This window comes from Salvelinus sp. IW2-2015, linkage group LG22 (assembly GCF_002910315.2).
Source record: "Salvelinus sp. IW2-2015 linkage group LG22, ASM291031v2, whole genome shotgun sequence".
NCBI classification, from domain to species: Eukaryota; Metazoa; Chordata; class Actinopteri; order Salmoniformes; family Salmonidae; genus Salvelinus; species Salvelinus sp. IW2-2015.
Genome location: NC_036862.1, coordinates 21,316,029 through 21,331,767, shown reverse-complemented (window position 1 = coordinate 21,331,767; position 15,739 = coordinate 21,316,029). Strand labels below are relative to the sequence as shown.

General features: G+C 42.6%; 1 long non-coding RNA gene and 1 pseudogene across 2 annotated transcripts; both read right to left on the bottom strand.

The window, feature by feature from the left end:
• Nucleotides 1–1,325: 1,325 nt before the first annotated feature.
• LOC111982676 (inactive serine protease PAMR1-like) lies at nucleotides 1,326–14,822 on the bottom strand (annotated as a pseudogene).
• Nucleotides 2,851–3,372, bottom strand: LOC139022817 (uncharacterized). Of its 2 annotated transcripts, none has more exons than XR_011473867.1 (3): nucleotides 3,220–3,372; nucleotides 3,038–3,113; nucleotides 2,851–2,912 (listed from the first exon to the last, which is right to left on the bottom strand). It is a non-coding gene; the product is annotated as an uncharacterized lncRNA (long non-coding RNA). The 2 variants fall into 2 exon arrangements; XR_011473866.1 differs by lacking the exon at nucleotides 2,851–2,912 and adding an exon at nucleotides 2,941–2,984.
• Nucleotides 14,823–15,739: the final 917 nt, after the last annotated feature.

The window sequence follows — 15,739 nt, the reverse complement described above, 5'->3', positions numbered from 1 at the left end:
AGTGGCAGCTTGCTTGGCTCAGTCTAAACACATAAGTGTCCCAGCATGCAACTTGGCCGGACCTAAGCACAGCTTACTGACTTGCCATGTGCATTGAGATTTGGTCGGTGAGGTTGGCGACAATAGTCTTACAATCTGTTCTCCGGAGGGAAGTGTTTGTGCATAACGCAAGGACGTCTAATTGTTTAGGACAAACCCCCAACCTTAGTTTTCTACATCTCCCATTGACATGACAATATATGATTTATACCAGTGTGTCATACAGATGTAGGATCTTAATTTGATCACCCTGTTGCAGAAGAACAGTGCTGGAAATGTAAAACTTGAAGTGTATTTGAGGTTTAGAAAGGCTTCTGAAGTTTGTAATTTACACTTTGAAACGACAGACTTGATTTCCCTTATGCAAAATGTATCAACCCCAACAAACATGTCCATTCATTATAATCCACATAATAATTCACATTTCCTGGTGCTGCAAGATTATTTTCCTGCTGTAGCAAACTGGCTCAAATTAAGATCCTACACCTGTAGGTGTTTCTCAGTTCAGGATTTGAAGTGACAATATTGCCCAACATATTAACACCTTATGGGCCTACTTGAAGCTCCATTTACCTAATGATTTTACAATGCTGACAGAAATGTGTTTCAGTGAAATCTCATGATATCCAAATATTACAGCATTTGTTGGAAATGATGATGTGGAGGATACAGGATCTTTTAATGGTATTTTACAGTTATACCACAACCCGTATTAGAGGAACAACAAGTTGGTTTATAATCTGATATGGAAATCAAGACAATTGGACTGCGTCTTTAAAATGGGCCTATCACAAATCACCTTGACATGTTTTGGTAGGCATTAAAGGAGCAATCTACAGTTCCTTCATCCACTTATAAATGAATGATAAATACCCATTGATACCCATTATTATACCCATTCTTTTAGAATATAACTTAAAAATGCCTCATGAATTTAGMTCAATTGTCGTACCCCATCTGAACTCAACATATAAGCTTCTTTTGCTCCAATGTTTGTAAACAACGTAAATGTAAACAAACACTGTATAGCCTCAAAATACGGTTACAATATAATTTTTTATATCATTATGGATGGTCAGCCCTTGTAATCCATAGCTCTGTCTATGAATTTGAGAATGGTTACATTTCTCCAGCCACATTCCACAGCTTTTTTCAAAAACAGTGGTGGTGTGCCTGCTTTGTTATTGTTTCAACTGCAGATTGCACCTTTTACACATTGTCAAGAAAGTATTATAATGGCTTCACAACTGTATTCACAGACTTCAAGAGAGACTTTTACCCCCTGTCTAGATACAGCATCCCCCTAGCTTAGCATCACTCACACRCACCTGCAGTTGTTTCAGTGTCCTCATCTGGCCCGGGCTGTGTATTCCCATCACCACTTTAATGTCAGCTGGATCTACCCACTGCGGCTTGCCCACTCCTGCCACCACCAGGCAGTGAGCTGCCACCAGCACACTGAGCTGGGTGACTAGTGCTCCACTGCACGCCAGCTGCCAGGGAGAGGAGGCCTCCTCTGGTGCCGCRTGTAGGCCAGAGCCAGCACTYCGGATYATGTGGGAGCGGAGGTAGATGGCTGCATGCCAGGGCCATCCAATCTCAGTGAGGTTCTGAGGGCTGAAGGCTGCTGGGAGTTGACCACACACTGTTACAGAAAGAGAGAGGAGTTTAGGGTCAGAGATGGAGAGGAAATAGGTTGTTTCTGACTATGTTTCTAACTACCATGTACACCTGTGGAGGCAGGTAGCCTAGCGGTTAAGAGTGTTTGGTCAGTAACCGAAAGGTCGCTGGTTCGAATCCCCGAGCCAACTAGGTAAAGAATCTGTCAAATGTGCCCTTGAGCAAAGCACTTAACCGGAGCATCTGCTAACTGATGTAAATGTATTAGGGACACTTGTACAGTAATCTGAAATGTTCATTAATGTGTACTGAATTGTATAAATGGATCAAATAAACTGGGACCTATTCGTAAAACCAAATCTGTTCATTCCCTCAAGACATTGGCTGACTAAGTTTGAGTACATCTCCTTTTCTTAAGTCAGCGCTGCCCTCACCTGGTGAGCAGGAGACATGACGCCCGCTCCACCTGCCAGTCTTCAGACAGGTTCGCCGGGGCTACCGTAGTGTTGGTAGAGAGAGGAGGCACACTCATACTCTATGCTAGTGTACAGGTGGTGGAAACCACGGGGTAATTCCTCCAGGATAGGGTCTTGGGTGCTGGGGAGCTTCCCTGAGGAGGTGGGTCCATGCCAGGGGGAGACTGTCATAGACCTTATGCCTGGACGAGGTGTGAAGCCCTGGACTGGACTCTTCCTGTAGTAGGGGACAGAGAAGGTGTCTGTGTACAAGGAGAACAGCTTAACAATGGGCATGTTTAAAAGAGATGTAGAATAAATGTTACTGGGAATGTTTACTATTGTTGTTTACTATTGTCTGTAAAACACGTGTCAAACTCATTCCAATGAGGGCAGAGTGTCTGCGGGTTCTCTCCTCCTTGTGCTTGATTGATGAATGAAGGTCACTAATTAATAAGGATCTCCCTTCACCAGGTTGTCTAGGTCTTAATTGAAAGGAAAAAAATAAAACCTGCAGACATTCGGCCCTCTGTGGAATGAGTTTGACACCAATGCTGTAAAATAAAAGCTAATTACGCCCTCATACCTGGATTGTACGCCTCATACTGGATGTACGGGTCATACCTGGATGTACGCCTCAACCTGGATGTACGCTCATACCGGATACGGTCACGGTACGCTCATACCTGGATTACGGCTCATACCGGGATGTACCCTGCATACCTGGGTGTACGGTCATACCTGGGTGTACGCGGTCATACCTGGGTTACGGGTCATACCTGGATGTACGGGTCATACCTGATGTAGGCTCATACCTGGATTACGCTCATACCTGGATGTACGGCTATTACCTGGATGTACGGGTCATACCTGGGTGTACGGGTCATACTGGATGTACGTCATACCTGGGTGACGGGTCATACCTGGGTGTACGGGTCATACCTGGGTGTACGGCTCATACCTGGGTGTACGGGTCATACCTGGGTGTACGGCTCATATCTGGGTGTACGGGTATACCTGGTGTACGCTCATACTGGTGTACGGCTCATACCTGGGTGTACGGGTCGATACCTGGGGTACGGCTCAACCTGGTGTAGGCTCATACCTGGATGTACGGCTCATACCTGGATGTACGGGTCAACCTGGATGTACGGGTCATACCTGGATGTACGGTCATACCTGGATATTACGGGTCATACCTGGATTGGGCCTGGCTTTGTCACAACCTTGTGTCTCACCAGCTCAGATACCTTAGGCTCTCGACAGGCTGTGGACACAGAGAAAGAGCCCTTAACCACGTAATCAACAGCATTGTCCAGTAACTAAACAGCACTAAAGCACTATACAGTCTGATGTTATTTAAGCAATAAGCCCAAGGGGTGTTATATATCGCCAATATACCACGCCTAAGGCTGTTCTTATGCACAACGCAACAAAGAGTGCCTGGACACAGCCCTTCGCCGTGATATATTGCTATATACCACAAACCCCCGAGGTGCCTTATTGCTATTATAAACTGGTTACCAACGTAATTAGAGCAGTAAAAATGTATGTTTTGTTATACCCGTGGTACACGGTCTGATTATCACGGCTTTCAGACAATTAGCATTCAGGGCTGGAACCACGGCTGTCAGCCAATCAGCATTCAGGCTCGAACAAGTACGTTTATAAATGTGGATAAACATGTGCAGGTGTTTTATCTAAATGGCTGTTTGCTGTCAGTATACTCCAACACACAGTGGTTGCCGGCCACTCCACGAGCCATCTGGAGACAGGTGCTCCGGGAGCCTCCACTCAGGATGTAGGAGGTGTTACAGAAGTAGTCCACTGTGTCAGGCCCTCCTCCCAGAGCCCCGGACCAGCTGGAGGTAGCCATGGTGCAGCCTGCTGGAGGAGGACACACCCCGAGCCCTCTGACTGGGTCTGCACCCCTCTGACTGGGTCGAATGGGCTCTGAGAGACACGAAGAGATAGAGGAGAGTCATGTATTGAGAAATGGACTGGTCATTCAATGGTCTACCATGACTATGTGTGTATGTTCATTCCTGTGTACTCTCTTCTTGTTTCCTTGTGTACTCTCTTCTTTGTTTTCCTTGTGTACTCTCTTCTTGTTTCCTTGTGTAGTCTCTTCTTGTTTTCCTTGTGTAGTCTCTTCTTTTTTTCCTTGGTAGTCTCTTCTTGTTTCCTTGTTATTCCTTCTTTTTTTCCTTGTGTAGTCTCTTCTTGTTTCCTGTGTATTCTCTTCTTTTCCTTGTGTACTCTCTCTGTTTTCCTTGTGTAGTCTCTTCTTGTTTTCCTTGTGTAGTCTCTTCTTGTTTTCCTTGTGTAGTCTCTTCTTTTTTTCCTTGTGTAGTCTCTTCTTTTTTTCCTTGTGTATTTCTCTTCTTGTTTTCCTTGTGTATCTCTTCTTGTTTTCCTTGTGTAGCTCTTCTTGTTTTCCTGTGTTTCTCTTTCTTGTTTTCCTTGTGTTACTCTCTTCTTGTTTCTCCTTGTGTACTCTCTTTCTTGTTTTCCTTGTGGAGTCTCTTCTTGTTTTCCTTGTGTACTCTCTTCTTGTTTTCCTTGTGTTACTCTCTTTCTTGTTTTTCCTTGTGTAGTCTCTTCTTGTTTTCCTTGTGTAGTCTTCTTCTTTTTTCCTTGTGTATTCTCTTCTTGTTTTCCTTGTGTATCTCTTCTTGTTTTCCTTGTGTACTCTCTTCTTGTTTTCTTGTGTATTCTCTTCTTGTTTTCCTTGTGTAGTCTCTTCTTGTTTCCTTGTGTAGTCTCTTCTTGTTTTCCTTGTTACTCTCTTCTTGTTTCCTTGTGTATCTCTTCTTGTTTCCTTGGTAGTCTCTTCTTGTTTCCTTGTGGTAGTCTCTTCTTGTTTTCCTTGTGTAGTCTCTTCTTGTTTTCCTTGTTCGTCTTGTTCCTTCTGTTCTGCTTCTTCTTGTTTTCCTTGTGACTCTCTTCTTGTTTTCCTTGTGTTGACTCTCTTCTTGTTTTCCTTGGTGTAGTCTCTTCTTGTTTTCCTTGTGTAGTTCTTCTGTTGTTTTCCTTGTGTAGTCTCTTCTTTTTCCTTGTGTAGTCTCTTCTTGTTTTCCTTGGTATTCTCTTCTTGTTTTCCTTGTGTTGTCTCTTCTTGTTTTCTTGTGTAGTCTCTTCTTGTTTTCCTGTGTAGTCTCTTCTTGTTTTCCTGTGGTAGTCTCTTCTTGTTCCTTGTGTAGTCTCTTCTTGTTTTCCTTGTGTATCTCTTCTTGTTTCCTTGTGTACTCTCTTCTTGTTTTCCTTGTGTAGTCTCTTTCTTGTTTTCTCCTTGGTACTCTCTTCTTGGTTTGTCCTTGTTGTAGCTCTCTTTTGTTTTCCTTTGTGTAGTCTCGTTCTTGTTTTCCTTGTGTAGTTTATTTTATTGACACGTGAGGCATCATCTAATGTAATGCACCTGTTCCATCAGTACTCAGGTCTGCAACATTCCTGTCTGTGGAGGAGATCAATAAAGTTTATCCATTCATTTACATGATCTTTAACTTTACCTTTTTCTACCTTCCCACAGATYGGCACCGTGCCACTCCAGGTGGCGTTGGGCAGGCAGGTCCTCTGGGGGGTGCCAGTCAGTGTGTAGGGTGGGTGGCACAGGTACTGAACAGCCAGGAGCTCATCCTCCAGGCCGTACACAGAGAGGAGCTCCCCGTTCACGGGCCTCGCTGGCAACACACACACCTGACTCCTAGCAACTGGAAGGCAGAGCGAGAGAGACTAAGTGTTGTCTGTGTAGAAATATTATATCAACCATCACCAGTTTGGTCTGGACTCCTGAAATGACCCGTAGCCTTTTCCTGCAGTCAGTGACCAATAGCGCCCCCTTTGGCCTCATGGGTGGAATGTTATATTTTTAATAAAGATTTGCAAAAAATGTAACTGATGAAAATCTGGTGTTTCTATGTCAAACAGTTTTGTTATATGTCAGTCTCCTGTGCATATAAAGTGTAATATTGTGATGCACACTCAAAATTGAAGACATTTCAACTCCATATCGGACATTGTACAGGTGTCTTCTTTTTTTAAGCCCATAACCATGTGAGGTGCATACTTTTGTTTKAATGTAGATTTGTTTAAGACTACCAAGAAAGACTGTGTGACCCTGATATTTCTATCTCTACTTTGCACATTCTTCCACTGCAAATCTACCATTCCAGTGTTTTACTTMCTATACTGTATTTACTTCGCCACCATGGCCTTTTTTTTGCCTTCACCTCCCTTATCTCACCTCATTTGCTCACATTGTATATACTTATTTTTTTRCTACTGTATTATTGACTGTATGTTTGTTTTACTCCATGTGTAACTCTGTGTTGTTGTATGTGTCGAACTGCTTTACTTTATCTTGGCCAGGTTGAGGTTGGAAATGAGAACTTGTTCTCAACTTGCCTACCTGGTTAAATAAAGGTGAAATAAATAGATAAAAATATAACCCACTGCAGTAAAAGGTTCTATATGACCCTGATATAACCCACAGCAGTAAAAGGTTCTGTATGACCCTGATATAACCCACTGCAGTAAAAGGTTCTGTATGACCCTGATATAAACCCACTGCAGTAAAAGGTTCTGTTATGACCCTGATATAACCCACGTGCAGTTTAAAAGGTTCTGTGTGATCCTGATATATCCCACTGCAGGAAAAGGTTCTGTATGACCCTGATATAACCCACTGCAGTAAAAGTTCTGTATGACCTGATATAACCCACTGCAGTAAAGGTTCTCTATGACCCTGATATAACCCACTGCAGTAAAAAGTTCTGTATGACCCTGATATAACCCACTGCAGTAAAAAGTTCTGTATGACCCTGATATAACCCACTGCAGTAAAAAGTTCTGTATGACCCTGATATAACCCACTGCAGTAAAAGGTTCTGTATGACCCTGATATAACCCACTGCAGTAAAAGTTCTGTATGACCCTGATATAACCCACTGCAGTAAAAGGTTCGTGGACCCTGATATAACCCACTGCAGTAAAAGGTTCGTTGTATGACCCTGATATAACCTACTGCAGTTAAAGGTTCTGTGTGACCCTGATATAACCCACTGCAGTAAAATGTTCTGTATGACCCTGATATAACCCACTGCAGTAAAAGGTTCTGTATTGACCCTGATATAACCCAGCAGTAAAAGTTCTGTGTGACCCTGATATAACCCACAGTAGTAAAAGGTTCTGTGTGACCCTGATATAAACCCACTGCAGTAAAAGTTCTGTGTGACCCTGATATAACCCACTGCAGTAAAAGGTTCTGTAGACCCTGATATAACCCACTGCAGTAAAAGGTTCTGTGTGACCCTGATATAACCTACGCAGTTAAAGTTCTGTGTGACCCTGATATAACCCACTGCAGTAAATGTTCTGTATGACCCTGATATAACCCACTGCAGTAAAAGGTTCTGTGTGACCCTGATATAACCCACTGCAGTAAAAGGTTCTGTGTGACCCTGATATAACCCACTGCAGTAAAATGTTCTGTATGACCTGATATAACCCACTGCAGTAAAAGGTTCTGTGTGACCCTGATATAAACCACTGCAGTAAAAGGTTCTGTGTGACCCTGATATAACCCACTGCAGTAAAAGTTCTGTGTGACCCTGATATAACCCACTGCAGTAAAAGGTTCTGTATGACCCTGATATAACCCACTGCAGTAAAAGGTTCTGTGTGACCCTGATATAACCCACTGCAGTAAAAGGTTCTGTATGACCCTGATATAACCCACTGCAGTAAAAGGTTCTGTGTGACCCTGATATAACCTACTGCAGTAAAAGGTTCTGTGTGACCCTGATATAACCCACTGCAGTAAAGGTTCTGTATGACCCTGATATAACCCACTGCAGTAAAAGGTTCTGTGTGACCCGATATAACCCACTGCAGTAAAAAGTTCTGTATGACCCTGATATAACCCATTGCAGTAAAAGGTTCTGTATGACCCTGATATAACCACTGCAGTAAAGAGTTCTGTATGACCCTGATATAACCCACTGCAGTAAAATGTCTGTATGACCCTGATATAACCCACTGCAGTAAAATGTTCTCCTCCCAGGAAGCAGTAGAACTAGGTTTTAAATACCTGAATGAAATGAATAACTCACTTTGTTTGGGGAGGAAATGAGGTTATGGCTACCAGACGGATCACTAACCATTCTCACACACAGTGACCTGTGTAGCCTGCCAGACATGCACAGCGAAAAGACTGTACTGGGTCCAGCAAACAGGTTCCATGGTGCTGACAAGAGGGAGGGGCTGCACGCTGCAAGGGGAGCAGCAAATATAAAACAAACAGACAATTAGACAGATTATTTCATGAATAATAGGCTAGCAGCAGACAGGCTGACCAACCGACAGGCTGATAGATTGAAATCATTTAAATCATCTTGGCCAAAATTTAACCACATAAGGACATGCAACATCTATGCTGAAGTCTTGTTCATAATGGCAATAAAACCTGCCTGTAGCTACCTGAGCTCTGCTGAAAAGCGGCAAAGAAGCCATCAAAGTTGTTGTAGCCGTCTGAAACAAACAGGACGTGCAGCCTGCTTCCAGAGGTTCTGATTGGTGGAGGCAGCTCATTCCACAAAACGGCCAATGACGGGGGGAGCTCAGGCTGTCACCATCCCGCAGCTCCACGTAGTCAAGTGACAGTTGTGGTCAGGCTCTAGACTAAGCATGGAGAACCTGGGCGGATCCAAACAAGGTCTTGTTATCATCATGTTTGGCTGTTAATTAAGTAGGATAAGATATTAATCTTTATAGTGTCCATATTAGGACATCCTCTTACTACCCTTAAAACAAGTTTTTTTCAGTACAGGTCCATGAAAGCTGCGACTGGATTGTGACAGACAACTTCCATAGAATAACATTCAACTTCATGAAAGACAATGAGAGATTCATTGAATTTGACAGTGTAGTACAGTATAATCAATTCAGGGACCCACCTGAGCTCCACGTTCTCCCCTCTCTCTACCTGCAACCTCCACTCACAGTGCGCATTATGGGGTAACTCTCCAGCATGATGTGGCCCTGGACTCTACGAATCACCCCTCCACATGCTAGGGACAAGAACACATACTGTGAGCTTCCATAATGCAACACAAGATGACTATAGATTACAACATAGATGTTTGCAGCAAGTCGTTCAAGTAAATGTGTAATGAACAGTGTTGGAAGCTCCTATGAAAATATAATTTACCAAGCTACCAATTACATCACATTGGCAGAAGTAAGTTAAGCTACACTAAAGTTATAAACATAGCTTACTTAACTGAAGTTACTTTGTGATTCATCATATAAATATGAAATGTCATAGAATAAAGCAAGAACAGATCATATGGTTAAAAAGTAGTGTGTAGTTCCAGTAGTTAGATACACCACCAACATTATATGGCTAAAAAGTAATTAACTACTAAAACGTGGACCAACATTTCAATGTAGTTCACTACTCCCCAACACTGGCAATGAAACAAGTGAGAAACTCCCAAGGACTGTAATTTAGAAAATGCTCTACCCCTGAAACAGCTGACTCACTCTTGCAGTCTCCACCTGCCCAGCCCTGACGACAGTCCGTACAGAATCTCCCTCGGATGAAGAAATCGTCCTTGGCCTCCACGTCCCATTGTGACAGGTTTTACAGTTCTCAAACAGACTGCAGCCTGAGGGAAGAGGAGAAACAGGGGAACCAGGGGATCAGATCACTGTTCTGCAAGCAGCTAAATGACATGCAATTTCAACCAATGTTTTATCACTTTCAATGTTTCGGTTAATTAAACGTTTATAAATCTGTAAGAAAAAGTGAATCCTTGTGAAGAATAAGAAGAAAAATGTCTGTGTACAAACAGTTGCATTGGGTAAGAAAGCTGGAAGGGAGTAACAGGGAAGCAGTAGAGGCACAGATTAAAAGGAGACAGACGTCTCACAGGATGTAGAAATCTGAAGTGTCCGTTTAGAGCTTCTTCTCACCACCAAATTTGGTGATGGGAGGAAGTCCAGGGGCGGAACGTGGGAGAAAATGGAGCTAAATGAAACTTGGTGTCAATACAGTTCTCTTCCCAMATTACAATCTGTTATGAACAGAGTGGACTAAGTTTTGTATACTTGACCCTTTGCCAAAGTTWAAAAAAAWARWWTTGTTTACAAGGAATGCAACGGCGAATTGAATTATTGCACATGAACACTTCACAAAGGTGTTACCTAGCAGAAATATGCAAATATATGCTAAAACATGACAACAGGATCTCGCTAGGTCATGCTTGGTTCTGCCCACCTCCATGCCTGTTCTGCCCAATATGCTTCATTTGCTCCCACTGGAAACGACAACGRTGAGATATTTTGGGGTTAGTTACCAGTATCTTTGGTAGAGGTCTGATAGGTTGTTTACCAGGGTGGATGAYGCAGGGGTCACACTGGTCCAGTTGGTTGCGGCAGCAGGGGACGGAGTAGCCCACCTGTGCCCCCTGGGAAGGACATCTACACTGGATCAGCTGGTACTCACAACAGTCCCTACACATGTGGTTCCACTCTGAGCTGGGACACTTGTCATCCACCACACCTCTGGAATCTAAAACCAATCAATCAGTCAATCAAATGTATTTCCCAAAGCCCATTTTAGCCTGGCAAGTAGCCTAACGGTTAGAGCATTGGGTCAGTAACCAAAAGGTCGCTAGATCGAATCCCTGAGCCCGGCAAGTTGAAGAATGTGCCCTTGAGCAAGGCACAGAACCCTAATTGCTCCAGGGTCACTGTTGACAATGGCTGCCCCTGGTCGTGACCCCATTCCCTGAGGGCGTCTCAGGGTGKCAGGGCTGTGCGCTGCTGGTGGAGAAGTCAGGTGCAGGAGAGCAGGGAGCATTGAACAAGTACACACTTTATTATGGCAGTAGAGAAAAGAACAGAAGAACGCAGCTTCCTGAAAACCTCCAGCTCACAAGGCAAAAGTGTAAGGCGCGGCGCGATAAATGCAAGACACTGTAATACAAAATAAACAAACTGTGTGCAAAAAACACGGAAAYATGAAAACCCAGTTTGGCGAGTAACGATAACCACGTAACACGAAACAATTACACACAAAGACATGGAGGGGAACAGAGGAATACATACATGCAGTGTGATTATGGAATGAAAACCAGSTGTGTATGGAACAAGACAAAACAAATGGACATATGAGAAATGGAGCAGCGATGGTTAGAAAGCCGGTGACGTCGATYGCCGAACGYCGCCCGAACAAGGAGAGGAGCCGAGTTCGGTGGAAGTCGTGACACAGGGAGAGTTGGGATATGCAAAAAGAAACACATTTCCAATTCACACATGTATTAACACATACCTGCACAACACATGATACCCAGCCTAAACTTCAAAAGAACAAGCAATGTCGTATCAAGGGAGTGGCACATAAAGAGACATGCATGTTGTGAATCAAGGTAGCCTAGTGGTTAGAGCGTTGGACTTGTAACCAAAGGTTGCAAGATAAAATCCTTGAGCTGACAAGGTAAAAATCTGTCGTTCTGCCCCTGAACAGGCAGTGTTCCTAGGCAGTCATTGAAAATAGGAATTTGTTCTTAACTGACTTGCCTATTTAAATAAAGAAACATGTCACGAGGCATGGCATTCATATGTCTATGATTACTGCTTCAGTAAAATAACAATGCTCTATAGTCTACATGAATGCACGTTTGGATTCATGACATATACTTGCCAAAATAATATTTAGCTACGGTTTGAACGCAACACAAAACAAGGACGCCTCATCTGTACATACGTTTTAATGTTTCCTCTCTGTACTGGAAGAATGTTTTTTGGGATAAAGTTATCAGTATGAAGCTTACCTCTGCTATCTCAGAGATCTGGTTATCACATTTGTTTGACTAGGGCTCTAACGCTGAGTTCAACCTGGCAGACCAATTCTAATAATTTTTTTTCACTAATTGGTCTTTTGACCAATCAGATCAGCTCTTTTGCCAATGATTGGGCAAAATATCAGAATTGTGCTGCCTGTGTAAACGCAGCCGTAGCTACATTATAAACTAGGTACAGTAGTTTGGGTCCTGGATGCTGAAACAGCATTCTAGCAGTGTGTATATCAGACGATATGCCACGGGTATGATGCAAAACTAAATTACAGTCATATTTATGTTGCTAAACAGTTATTAATGGCAATATGGCACCTCAGGGGTTTGTGGTATATAGCCAATGTATCACTGCTAAGGTTTGTGTCCTAAGAACGGACTTTAGGTGTGGTATATTGGCCAAGATATAAACAACTCCTCGGGCCTTATTGCTTAAGTATTGCATGTGTGCACTGGAAGAGGGTTTAGGGTAGCAATCGTCTGTGAGACTATAATTGGTTAGATACCTCTCATCAACTTCCAGGTGCCTTGTGGCAAGTTCTATGTGAGAGACAATAAAAGGAACCAATGTGATTCTATGCTGTGATTCTACAGTTCTCTGGTGACTAACTCTGCTGAGTGGGTTAATCCTATTGGAACAGGAGGTAATGTGCTTGATCGTAAATTCATGGTTCACAGTTCACATCGTGTTCCCCCAGGGGTCATTACAACAGCAAGAAACCCCCAAACCCAATTGACCCTATCTCGTGATGGTGCCAAAGACGTGTCTTTAACCCTCCACAGAATAAACCCGGTCTAATCTGGGGTTCTACTATCTATATGGAATTGTTTTAAGAAGATCCTACCAAGGAACATTTATCTATTTCATTTGAAATTTTAAGACCCCTTGAAGTATAAAATACAAATAAAAACAAATAGTTGATGAAAAAATGTATTTGGCCTTACTGCTCATACAAACACATTGAATAACAGATTCACTACATGGAACAGATAGTCCCCAAAAAATCTAAAGGAAGTTTGTTCTGAAGTGTCTGTCCTATATTATTTCTGAGGAAACATTGTGTGCAGTTTTTTTTGTGAGAAGACCAATTTTCGGGATGTCTCATGGTCTGACAAACATCACTCTAGCTCTGTCACCTTTCACGCAGATTCGGAAGTGCACATCGGCGGATTGAAATATATCTAGGTCAACAGATATCTCTAGTTTAAACTGACGTCTTTTTACAGGTATTATTTTATTATGCTAATTAGACTTCTAGGGATTTAGAGTCCAACAGTCATACATATTCTCATTAAAGTCTGGTCAAAATGAGTGTGGCAGTAACAGAAAATGTCCTCTAACAGCAGAGAATCCAGACTTGACTAGGTAGTGACTAGAGAAGGTAAAAATCAGACATGACTAGGTATGTGACTAGAGAAGGTAAAAATCAGACATGACTAGGTATGTGACTAGAGAAGGTAAAAATCAGACATGACTAGGTATGTGACTAGAGAAGGTAAAAATCAGACATGACTAGGTATGTGACTAGAGAAGGTAAAATCAGACATGACTAGGTATGTGACTAGAGAAGGTAAAAATGAGACATGACTAGGTATGTGACTAGAGAAGGTAAAAATCAGACATGACTAGGTATGTGACTAGAGAAGGTAAAAATCAGACATGACTAGGTATGTGACTAGAGAAGGTAACCCAGACATGACTAGGTATGTGACTAGAGAAGGTAAAAATCAGACATGACTAGGTATGTGACTAGAGAAGTTAATCCAGACTTGACTAGGTATGTGACTAGAGAAGGTAAAACAGACATGACTAGTTATGTGACTAAGAAGGTAAAAATCAGACATGACTAGTTATGTGACTAGAGAAGTAAAAATCAGACATGACTAGTTATGTGACTAGAGAAGGTAAAAATCAGACATGACTAGGTATGTGACTAGAGAAGTTAATCCAGACTTGACTAGGTATGTGACTAGAGAAGGTAAAAATCAGACATGACTAGGTATGTGACTAGAGAAGGTAAAAATCAGACATGACTAGGTATGTGACTAGAGAAGGTAAAAATCAGACATGACTAATTATGTGACTAGAAAGTTAAAAATCAGACATGACTAGGTAAGTGACTAGAGATTTAAAACCCAGACATGACCAGGTTAGTGACTAGAGAAGTTAAAACCCAGACATGACTAGGTTAGTGACTAGAGAAGTTAAAACCCAGACATGACTAGGTATGCCCATATGACTCAGAGAGGAAATAAACTACTCAGCAACTGCAAAAGAAAAACTCTAACAATGGAAGTTGTGTGAACACTTCAGAATAGGCAGGCTAATACAAGTCACAAACAGGCTTCGTAGAGTCATACATCTGAATGAAATGTGTTATCATCAGTATATGATGAAATCATCGCGCCAGCTCTTACCGTGGGGCCAGGCAGTTGCATGGAGGCAGAGTAGAATGACATGGAGAAGAAGAGGCAGGAGGTGTCTGGTTGCAGATGAGGGGCATTGTCGCCCTCCCGGTGGGCAGCGCCCTCTGGCACACCAGAACCATAGAGCTAGGAACCAGAACACACATGATGTCACTGAGGAGTGACAGGAGTCCAGAATCTAAAGTGTTCCTGTTCAGAACGATCCACATCAATCCCACTATCCTCTCTTTCTCTGGGCCCTAGATGCAAAGCAGCTGTTGCGGAGAACACTTACTCATCACACTAAAAGAGGAGAGTTAACCCTTTCTTTGCACCAGGAGTCACACTGGCATTCTGCACTCTCTCTCTCTGTAATGACGGACAAGCTCCATGCATACTCACCACGCATCAGAACTCTCCAGCTTCTGTTTTTACAGACGTGCCATGTGGAGTTCTGGAACTCTAGAGGAAAAGGGGAGTGGYTGCCTGTTGGCAYGTCGAGAGTGTTGCAGGGAAAAACACTGTCACTTTTAATGGAGAAAACAGAGATGGCGAGTTGATGATACTCCAGGGAAAGATGTTTTCCGTCTGTGTTTGTATGGCGGGGGAATTCAGGGGAGCCTGAATCAGGACGTCATTGTACTGTAACCCCCTCAGGCTCTGGCCTGCGAGATCCCCATGCCAACAAACAGTGATAAGCAGAAATAATGTCATYCCTGTTCCAGGTTGTCTATAGGAGCGAACCTGGGCAAAGCTTCTATAAATGATGACAGTGTATTCTCTACAAAAGGGCCCCAGGCAATGGGGCGGACAGGCACTGCACAGCTCATTGCAAATCACTGTTTGTTTTTCATTACGTGGCTTGAATACAGTTTCCATGTAAAAAAAAAAAAAAAAAAATCTCTTTTTCCAGGCATTGCATCCAGATGGGACTCGGAGTTAAGATTTTAACTGACCATAGGGACCAGAACCATTAGGTTTAATGGACATTTGCCTCCTAGTTCTAGAGAAGGTTGAAAAGGAACCAAAGAAAATCCCCCTATACTTTATGTACTATAAATTACAAACCCTAGCCAGTAACCCTCGCCCTTGTGTTACATTCTGAGGAATACCGACTTTTCAAATGCCTTATCCAAAAACAGTCTTCGGGAATCGTCTACAGCCAAGGTAAATGGAAAAATCATGTAGATTTATTTCGAGTGGACCATCCCTTTAAGCAATATGGTAATAGCTTAACAATCCCTTTCTGAAGACAAGACACCTGGTGGTTTTTGTATAGAAAACAGCATTTAATTAGAAAACATATTTTACACTTTTACAAATTAAGTCAAAGCACAAATTGATTTAGAAATTACAGGCCAT